Raw genomic sequence first — 11,282 nt, forward strand, 5'->3', positions numbered from 1 at the left:
TAACGTCAATACTTTTGCCAAAACCTTGTAATTTTAAGTTCAGTTCATTCATATGAACAGAGAGATCTGTAAAAAAACATCAAATTGTTGACCCACTTATGATCATTGATCTGAGGAAAGTTTGCCAGATCCTTATTCTCAATAAAGACCGTAATTTCTTCAAAGCACTCCACAAATCGCTCAAGTACTTTACCTCGACTCAGCCATCTCACATTATTGAACATTAGTAGTCCACTGTAGGTTGAATCAACTTCCTGTAAAAGTGCAGAAAATTCTCGCTTGTGAAGGGGTCGAGAAGCTATAAAATTCACAATTTTTGTTACAACTGACATTAAATCATTCAATTCTGAGAATCCCGATTTGGCACACACACCTCCTGATGGATAATGCAATGAAAAGGTAAAGTGGATGTCTAATAGCTTCCATAAACAATTTCAGGAATCCCACATTTTTTCCCACCATATTTAGTGCCCCATCTGTCGTGACTGACACAATTTTAGAGATATCAATGTTTAGGTCACTGAATGTTTTTATAACAACCTTAAATATTTCGTTTCCTGATGTACTTATTGGCACTGATTCTAACTTTATCAACTCTTCTCTCATTGTGAGACCATCAGAATATCTGGCAATAATGGCCAACCGAGAATTTGATGTGACATCAGTAGTTTCATCAAGAGAAATAGAAAAATATTTACAACTATTTAAGTCTTTTTTTAATTGATGCTGTACGTTTTTGTTAAGATCTATTATTCTGTCTTTGATAGTATTTCTCCTGAGTGGTAACTCAGAAATTCTTTTAATAATATCACCTTTATTTTTCATATCGTGAAACAGAGCTGGTGCACATCTTAGAAATGTTTCCTTAATAAATTCTCCGTCACTGAGGGCTTTTCCATGCTGAGCTATGGAGTGAGCAATACAGTAACTTGCTGATGTTAAATTTGTAGAGCATCTTACAAATTTAATGATGGAATTTGATTGACTTTTATAGAGGTGTAGCTGCCTAGAAATGTATTCCTTCCTTTCATCGATACTTTTTTTCAAGAGCTGACAATGATTAGTTTCAAAATGTCTCTTTACATTCCATGTTCTGCTTACTACCGTTTCATTACACAGTATACACAATGATCTGTTGTTTCTGTCGACAATCCCGTACATCTCCATCCATACATCTTGAAAGGGTCGGCTACTGCTACTTCCACTTCCTTTATCATTCAATCTTGCTTTTTTATTTTTTTGATTCTCCATCACAAGGCTGCAAAAATAAATAAATACTAATCACGGCGTTTTTTATAAAAGGTTGATAGGTTTCTTACCTACTAACTTTTTGCAGTGTTGTTGCACTGACTCCTGGTGCAAAACAATTCAAAGATAGTATGTATAACCAACAAATATATGGTGTTGTAATCAATTATCCGACACGCAGAATTTCTCATCGAGCACTGTTGCACTGTATATCTTTTTCTTCTAACCCTCCCACTCCTGTCTCCTAACGAACATGGCGATCAAGTGCGTCCATTTGCCAAAGGCACCCGAATGCACGGGAAGCTTATGTTGACAATAACAAGGCCATTTCCATAATTGAGTATTTTGTCACTCGAGTAAAAATAAAATGTCATGAGTAAAGATTAATCTCTTTATAGTGCAATTCTTAACCTTTTTATGTTAATGTCATTATTGGAACAATGTATCTTGGATGTTTCCAAAATGTATCTTTGCTACACAACACCAATGTACATGTTTACATCCGGTTTTAGAATTGCATTATTGATCATGAGTAACGTGAGTAATAATATTACTCGAGTGATGCCCAACTCTGGCCGTGGCGAGAGACAAATATTTGAATTAAGTAATTTTTTGTCTCTGTCAATGCGTGTAACCCAAAATGAGTTCGTGTGTCACCTCTGACACGCGTGTCATAGGTTCGCCATCACTGTCCTAGGGCAATGGAAACTAAAGGGAAAATAAACAAATGGGACTACATCAAAATAAAAAGCTTATGTACAGCAAAAGAAACCATCAACAAAACAATAAGAAAACCCATTGCATGGAAGAACATATTTGCCCAAGTTATCTCCGATAAGTGTTTATTCTCCAACATTTACAGGGAACTTATACAACTTAACAAAAGGAAGACAAACAACCCAATAAAAAAAAAATGGGCAACAGACCTAAATAGATACTTTTCGAAAGAAGACATAAGGAAGGCCAAGAGACATATGAAAACATGCTCAAAGTCATTAATCATATGAGAGATACAAATCAAAATGACCATGAGGTACCATCTCACACCTGTCAGAATGGCTATCATCAACAAATCAACAAATGACAAATGCTGGTGAGGATGCGGAGAAAAAGGAACCCTCATGCACTGCTGGTGGAAATGCAGACTGGTACAGCCACTGTGGAAGACAGTATGGAGTTTCCTCAAACAACTAAAAATGGAACTCCCATTTGACCCAGTGATCCCACTTCTAGGAATACATCCCAAAGAAAGAAGAAACACCAATCAGAAAGGATATATGCACCCCTATGTTCATAGCAGCACAATTTACCATAGCTAAGATTTGGAAACAGCCTAAATGCTCATCAGCAGATGAGTGGATTAAAAAACTTTGGCACATCTACACAATGGAATACTATGCTGCAGTAAAAAGGAAGGAACTCCTACCATTTGCAACAGCATGGATGACGCTGGAGAACATTATGCTAAGCGAAATAAGTCAGAGAAAGATAAATATTACATGGTCTCACTCATTTGCCGAATATAATGAACAAAATAAACTGATGAACAAAAACAGATCCAGAGACAGAGAAGCATTGATCAGACTGTCAAACCTCAGAGGGAAGGTAGGGGAGGGAGGGGTTAAAGGGGAGAGATCAACCAAAGGACTTGTATGCATGCATATAAGCCTAACCAATGGACAGAGACACCAGGAGGGTGAGGGCATGAGTGAGGGGGTGGGGGGCAATGAGGGGATAAGGACACATATGTAATACCTTAATCAATAAAGAAAAACTAACAAACAAACAAAAGAATTTGAATATAGGTAAATGTTGCCTTAATTTTCAAAACTGGTGAAAAATTGGATCTCAGAACAGTTAAAACAGATTGATTTTCAAACACTTAAAAAGAAAAATACTACTCATGTGGAACTGGCATGGTTTTATCAGGAGGTGATCCTATTAGATTTTCCTCACTTCTTTTTTCCCCAACTTTCACATTTTAAAAAAATTGCAAAGTTATAGAAAAGTTGAAGGAATAATTCAATGAACACACACATATTCACTTACATTTTCCAAATGTTAACATTTTGCCACATATGCGTTCTCACTCTCACTCTCGCTCTCCATATACACACATATATGTTTTCCTTTTTCTTTTTAATGCCAGTTCTTTAGAGAGGGGAACGGGGAAGAGAAGGAGAGACCAATGTGAGAGAGAAAATTTGACTGACTGCCCCAACCAGGGATCAGAACCCAAAACCTGGGTATGTGCCCTGACCAAGAATTGAACTGCCGAAACCGGTTTGGCTCAGTGGATAGTGCGTCGGCCTGCAGACTGTAAGGTCCTAGGTTCGATTCCGGTCAAGGGCATGTACCTGGGTTGCGGGCACATCCCCAGTAGGAGATGTGCAGGAGGCAGCTGATCGATGTTTCTCTCTCATCGATGTTTCTAACTCTCTATCTCTCTCCCTTCCTCTCTGTAAAAAAATCAATAAAATATATTAAAAAAAAAAAAAGAATTGAACTGGTTGACTCTTCGGTACATGGGATAATGCTTCAACCAACTGAGCCATACCAGCCAGGGTGTATATATAATTTTTTTCTCTGTTTTCAAATATAATGTTTTCTTTTTTCTGAACCATTTGAAAGTATGTTTCAGACATCACCACTTCCTTTAAAACTAATATTTCTAAATTGGTATTAACAAATACAATGTTGCTAGGCTTTCTAAAGCATTTGGCAAAATTTTTGATAATTTCATGAATGAAATGGAAAATTACGAGTACAAAATATGACTAGATGAGTTCCCAGTTACAAAGTTAAATTAACATACCGAAGAGTGTTGATTAACGGGTTGATTTCACCAGGAGGATGGTCAATAGCACTCAACTTTACTGCACTTGGAGTAAATATTTTATCCCCTATTGAAAATTTATACTTGGTTATATCTAATTCAGCTCTTTTCAGCTGTAGTTTATAGAAATCACATTTATGGTTTTTAAAAATGTTCTTGCCCATCCTCAGAGTTTCTGACTTAGTGTGAGTGGGGAAGGGCTCCAGGAATCTGTGGCAGACATCTATGACTGAGGGTCATTGATTTATGGCAACTCTCATCCTGGTTGAATCTCCAGTTATTCCTACCTCACAGCAGGTAATTTAGATTTAAAAACCTTCAAATATTTGTAACACAAACCATAGTGTATTTCAACATAAATGAAATAGATTTGCCAGTTTCTGTTCATCTCAGAACCTGCAGCTACAGTTTCAATTAAGGCTTTTAAAAAAAATTCATAGCTGTGCTTGCTAGACAAAGTAGAGGTCGTCTTTCTACATCTTCCAATGCCTAAGATTTTTATCATGGAATGTGGTTAAACTGGGTCTTAAAACATACAAATTCTAATGTGTAAGCTTTTCTTCTGAATGGTAGTATCAGATGTTTGAAAGAGACCTATATTTTAGAAAATAAATCTCCATATTTTCAAGGGTTTTAGGCATTTTACTTTCTAACTATAAGATGAAAATATGTTAGTAGAGGACCAGGCCCTAAGCTTACTTCTGGAGGACACTGAGGAATATCAGCAAGAACCTTTTCTTTCCTTCTATGTCATGATCTCCTTAATAAGATAAATATAATATAATGCAGGGTTTTTATCTTCTCCTAAGAATCATGCTGTTTTTAAGGATCTGACTACACTTTGAAAATCCTTTCATCTTTATGAACTCTTTGCAAATTATAAGATAATAATCAAATGACTTCAATGTTGTGTTGGGTGGGGGGTTATCAAGACCTTGCACATGGACTCTCTGTGGACTAGGAAGTTAATTTCCCTATAAATCCATCACCTAGAGCTAGTTGTATAAATCAGAATGGGACAAGAAAAAAACTGCATCCAACTCTTTTAAAAGGCAGTTTATGGAATAAATCTGGAACCAATTGCACACTTTATCTGTATGCATCGGGTCAGTATTATTGGATTACAGCTTGCCTTTCCCTGCCAGAATAAAGAAAAATAGGCAGAGTGGGAATAAATTGTGTAAACAAAACAAAACAAAATCTTAAATCTATTATGCTCTTGAGAAAGGGAAGTTATGTTAACAGGAATATGTGAAAGGTAGTTTTTCATTTACAGATAACTTTATAATAGTGTATATAAAAATTTAAGAAAACTATCACCCCAACTTCTAAGTCCTATGATAATAACTAACACCTATCAAATGCTTAATATTTGCCAGACACTCATAATTACTTTAGATCAGGGGTTTTTAACCTTGGCTGCAAATTAGAATCATCTGGGGAGCTATAAAATTCCAGATGAACAGACCTCACTGAAAAGCAATTAAATTAGAATATCTGGGCGTAGTACCAGTCCAAGAATTAGTTTTTTTAAGCTCACCAAGTGATTACAATATGCAACTGAAGTTGAGAAATATTGTTTCTAATACATCAACTTATTTCATCTTCATAACAAGTCTTCAATATGGGGAAGTTTTTATTTTCATCATCATCACCATTACCATCTCTGAATTACAAGTGAGAAAACTGTGACAGAGAGATGTGAAGTTAATTTTCCAAGGCCAACATCTTCTAAGTGACAGAACTGGGATTTGAATACAGGCAGTCTAATTCTATTGTGAGATTATTATATTACTAGAGACCCGATGCATGAAATTCGTGCAAGAGTAGGCCTTCCTTCAAAATTTCCATCAACCTCCAAAGTACCAATCACAAATGGTGCCCTAGTGCTCTTAAATAATTTTAATTTGTTTGGTTGAAAGTTAAATGTAGAGAAACTAATGTCTGCTGAGAAAATTAAGTCCTCTTTGTCAACATTATGATATACCCAAATCATCTGGTTTCTGAAGCATATGTCTATTGCCATCAAGCAGTGTAAAACACTAGCACTTCAGGCCCTCACTCTTTACTAAGGTTTCAAACTAAGTGCTATAGAGTTCCTATTTTTTAAGAACCTTTATTGTTGAAAGTATTACATATGTCCCCTTTTTCCCCCATTGATCCCTTCTAACCTACCTCCCCCTTCTACCCCACCTCAGTCCTCCCTACCCCTGGCCCCAGGCCTTCACCACACTATTGTCCAAGTCCATGGGTTATGCATACATACATACAAGTTCTTTGGTTGACCTCTTCCTGCCGACCTACTCTCTCCCACCTTCCCTCAGATTCAATAGTCCATTCCATGCTTCTATGTTTCTGGATCTATTTTATTCATTAGATTCCACATCTGAATGAGATCATGTAATACTTGTCTTTCTCTAACTGGCTTATTTCACTTAGCATAATACTCTCCAGGTCCCTCCATGCTGTCTCAAAGGGTATTGGTAAAACATCTCAGAAAAGTTGTATTTGTAGAAGATTGAAGCAAGACCCATTCTTCTAGATATTCTGTATTGTGGACTTCAATAAATTCAGATGAAAGCTCACTATTTGACCTGTTGTTTTAGTTTCTTGTAGAACTACCTTTACTTTAGTATTTAAAGATTTATCTGAAAATGACATTCAAAGATTTCAACTATGTGATGAAGCATATAAGATTAGAATTTAACAAGAGTATATTTAGCATTCTTGCACTAAGTTTAAAAAAATACACAACACCATATATCTCTTTGAGTCAATACACTGTATATTTGGACAGAACTGATTGTTAAAAAGTTCCTTCTTATATTGAAATGACATAGCACCTCTGTAACTTTTGCCCACTGGTCTTAGCTTTTCCTACTCAAGCACAATACCAAGATAACAGATCACAACACATAACATCAAACATTTGAATACATCTATTATCTCAAGGAAGCAATGGTCTGAAATAATTAAGAACCTGAGTTCAGGCTACAGATATATTACAGTCAGGTCTAAGTATGATGACCAAACATCCAAGTTTGCCAAGGAATAAGAAGTTTCTTAGGGTATAATAATCTTGGTACTAAACTTCAGAAAGTCTCAGACAAACTGGGATGAATTTGTCATCTTAAATTCTAGATTCACTATTATGACTTTGGGCAAGTTAAGAGACCTCTCATTTTCTTCATTTGCAAAATAGAGATAATACTTTGCTTCACAAGGTAATTGATGTGAGGATAAAAAGAGTTAACGCATATAGAGCACAGTGCTCAATATATGTTAATAATAGCAGAAGGGTAGTAATATGAGAGAGAGAGATGTTCGTGTGAAATTCTGAAAATGTTAGTGTTGACGTAAGAAATGTCCAAACCTGTAGAGAATTTTTATGAGTTTACTTGAGCCAAAATGACGACAATTGCTGGAAGCAAAGTCTCAACAGATTGAGATAATGCTCCAGAAAATAGCAGTTTTTCAGCTTATTTTATATATTAAAATGAAATGGGGAGATGTAAGGAGGGTTACATGAAATCCATTGGTGGAAGACTAAGAGGGCAGGAGAAAGAGAAACAGGGAAACCTCTGGGGTTAGGAGACATACACTTCTTTTACACTGATGGGTAGCAGAGAGTTAATACTTAACATTTACATCACATAGAAACGGTATGCAGGGGAACAAGATGATAATGTGGGGTTCCGTGATCTCATGCTCTTATACCAGTGGTTGTACCTTGAGGGATGTGGAGAAAAAGATTACTCTGACATTTCAAAGGTATGTTATCTTAGATGCAAAAAGGCAATAGAAAGGTTCACTTACGGTAAAGATTGATTTTTGTCAGGGAAGCTACACCTAGAACGTGACTACCCACCATGACCTGCTTTCAGTTAGGAATTTTTATGTTCAGATCATCTTAAGTGGTTACTTTCAGTCTCTGAGTTTGTAAGGCCTGCCATGCAGGCCTCCCCTGAGCTTTTCAGGTTTAGTATCTAGCCCCTTTTTCATCCACATTAGTTACCTACTAAACTAATACAAGAGAATACTGTGACATGGCTACTAAAATATTCAAAAAAAATGTAACATTAGGCTACATTAATAGGGCTACATACAATATTCAGAATGAAATATCCTGTTCTATTTTAATCAGCCAGCGTCAAGAATATTCTGATTCATTCCAATATCCAATGGAGACAACAAGGATGGCGACTGCTTTTGAAGCCATATTACTTGAGGCATAAATAAATAAAACTGGGGTATTTAACTTGGAGAAGACAAGATTTGGAGGAAAGTTAGAAGATATATTCAACTTCATGGAAGAACTTTCATTATAATTGTAATGGGATAACTGCAGAGCCAGATAATTTTCTGAAATCATCTAAAAGAGGGCAGCAGAAATGCTGAGGTGTTTAGACATAGAAAACGTAAGACTTAGGAAACAGAAGAATCAGAGATGTGAGATGTTCTCTGCTGCCACATTTACCTAGAAACAATGGTCAATTCTGAGTGCAGGTAGAAGGCTGAAAATCTGTTGCAAATCTTGGTGCAATGCCCAGAAGAAGGGTTACTACAAGGGAACATAGAAATCAGTAGTGCTTTTGTCAGAGATTGGGAGAGGGGAGCTCAATTATGCAGTCAACTTCATCCTCAAAATATGTGCTGCATACGGGGATGCATGGGATAGGAGGCTAAAATCATGAGCAGAATGCCTCTGAAAATCAGAGCAGTTTCTCCAGCAATCATATAAGACAAGATTAGAGTTTCAAAGATACACTACGTAATCACTAACCAAAAGAAATCTGGTATAGCTATATTAATATCAGACAAGTAGATTGGAAGTTTTCATAATATAAAAATGATAAATCCACAAGTAAAATATAACCATTGTAAATCTGTGAGCACCCTATGTAATGAAGAATTAACTTTACCTAAACAGAGTTCAGGCCATTGCCCATGGCTATTGGGCGGTAATCTCTAGTCCCCTGGAATGTTCTTCCTTATAGGAGTGCCTTTGTTTGCCTAAGGTCTCTGGTCACCAGACAACCTAACAACGTGATTTATGATGGGGGATAGGAGCCACACCATATCAGTTCTGACCTCTGGAGGAACTAGAGATGAAAGGTATTACCCTGAAATGCTGGGAGGGGCTGGAAACTAAAGGCCAGCCCCGAAGGCAGTACGTGATCAAGCCCCTGGTTGGCAACATTCTCTGAGGAAGATGAAATCTTCACATTTGGAACCCTCCCAGACTTCACTCTTTGCATCTCTTCCTTTGGCTGATTCTAACGTGTATCTCTGTGCTATAACAAAACTGTAACTATAAGTATAGTGTTTTCCTGAGTTCTGTGAGTTGTTCTAGTGCAGCGGTTATCAACCTGTGGGTCGCGACCCCTTTGGCAGTCAAATGACCCTTTCACAGGGGTTGCCTAAGACCATCCTGCATATCAGATATTTACATTACAATTCATAACAGTAGCAACATTACAGTTATGAAGTAGCAACAAAAATAATTTTATGGTTGGGTCACAACATGAGGAACTGTATTTAAAGGGCCAGAAGGTTGAGAACCACTGTTCTAGTGAAATATTGAACCTTGAGAATGATTGGGGAAACTACCAAATTTTTAGCCCTCGGGGTTCCCTGAACTTGTGGCTGATGTCTGAAGATGCGTTAACATTTGGAGACTGTTCCCTCAGATTGTGCAGGTTTGCCTAATTCTTTACACACCCTACAAGAGAGTTTTGAATTACAAAAAGCACCCTCTCTGGAGCAGAATTCTCTTGAGTGCTGGCTTCAACAATGTCATGATCTTATGTGCCATGCTGCCCCTGGCTGCTCTTTGCCTGCCTTGACTTTTTCCTGCAACAGAGGATACCCCAGTCCGTTCTAGTCTGGGGCAGCCTGATGGCAATCCTGCTGGTGTTCCTGATCACTGCTATCCTGATGACGGTGCACCTGGATGCCCTGCCCTTCTTCATCATCACAAAGATCAAGATCATGCCCATTAATTCATTCGGTGCCATCCTGCAGGGCAGCCTTTTGGTCTGGTCTGCCAGCTACATGGCCCCATCATGAGTGGCCAGAGCCTGACAGGCATCTTACCTTTCTTTGCCTCAGTGACCATGATCTGCACCATCACCAGTGGCTTGGAGCCATCAGAAAGTTCCTTTGGCTATTTTACCACAACCTGTGGGGTCATCATTTTGACCATTATCTGTTACCTGGGCCTGCCCCAGCTGGAATGGTACTTCTACTACCAGCAGCTCAAGCTCAAAGGGCCTAGAAAGGAGGAGACCAAGTTGGACCTCATTAGTGAAGGAGAGGAGCCAAGAGAAGGCAAAGTGGAGTTTGAAGTTTCAGCCTCCAACTATCAGCCCACCAACAAAAGCCACTCAATCTAAGCCATCCTCAAATATATCTTAGTCTTGGTTCTCTCCATTGGCTTCATCTTCACAGTCACTATTGGGGAGCTTCCTGCCATTACCTCTGAGGTCAAGTCCAACATTGCAGGCACTAGCACCTGGGGAGACTACTTTATTCCTGTGTCCTGTTTCTTGACTTCCAATGTCTTTGAGTGGGCCGGAGCCTTACAACCATATCCATGTTGTCTGGGAAGAACAGCTACTGGCTACCAAGCTGGTGCTGGTCTGGCTGGGCTTTGTGTCCCTGCTGCTACTGTGCAATATCCAGCCCCAGGGATACCTGGCTATGGTCTTTGAGGATGACACCTGGGTCACTTTCTTCCTAGCTACCTCGCCAGTCTCTGCATGTGCTTCAGGCTAAAGGAAGTAAAGCTGGCTGAGGGGGAAACAGCTGGCGCCATCATAGCCTTCTGTCTGTCTCTGAGCCTGGTGCTGGAGGCTGTCTTCTCCTTCCTGTTCCAGGCAATTGTGAGACCATGGATGGACAGAGGGCTGCACTGGCTGCCTGTTTCTGCACCTTCCTTCTCCTTCAGGTATGGACAGGAGTGGGCTGGAGGTTTTCTCTTCTAGCTGACTTCTCCTTCCTCATGGCCTGTGCTGGTCCTCGTTGTCTAGGCCCTGAGGAAGCCTCTGGGTGAATAAAGGTGACATTGTGTGCCTGAGGGTCAGAGTCCAGGGAGGGTTTGAAACCTCTGCATATGCTCAAATTCGCCTACACTTGGCTCTGACTAATCCCTGCTTGAGCAGGGCAGCAGAGGCTCCTAGGCTCAGAGTGAATGTTT

General features: G+C 38.7%; 1 pseudogene; it reads left to right on the forward strand.

Annotated features, from left to right (window-relative positions):
- Window positions 1–1,501: 1,501 nt before the first annotated feature.
- Window positions 1,502–11,070, forward strand: LOC118653388 (annotated as a pseudogene).
- The last annotated feature ends 212 nt before the right edge of the window (window positions 11,071–11,282 follow it).

This window comes from Myotis myotis, unplaced genomic scaffold (assembly GCF_014108235.1).
Source record: "Myotis myotis isolate mMyoMyo1 unplaced genomic scaffold, mMyoMyo1.p scaffold_m19_p_4, whole genome shotgun sequence".
NCBI lineage: Eukaryota > Metazoa > Chordata > Mammalia > Chiroptera > Vespertilionidae > Myotis > Myotis myotis.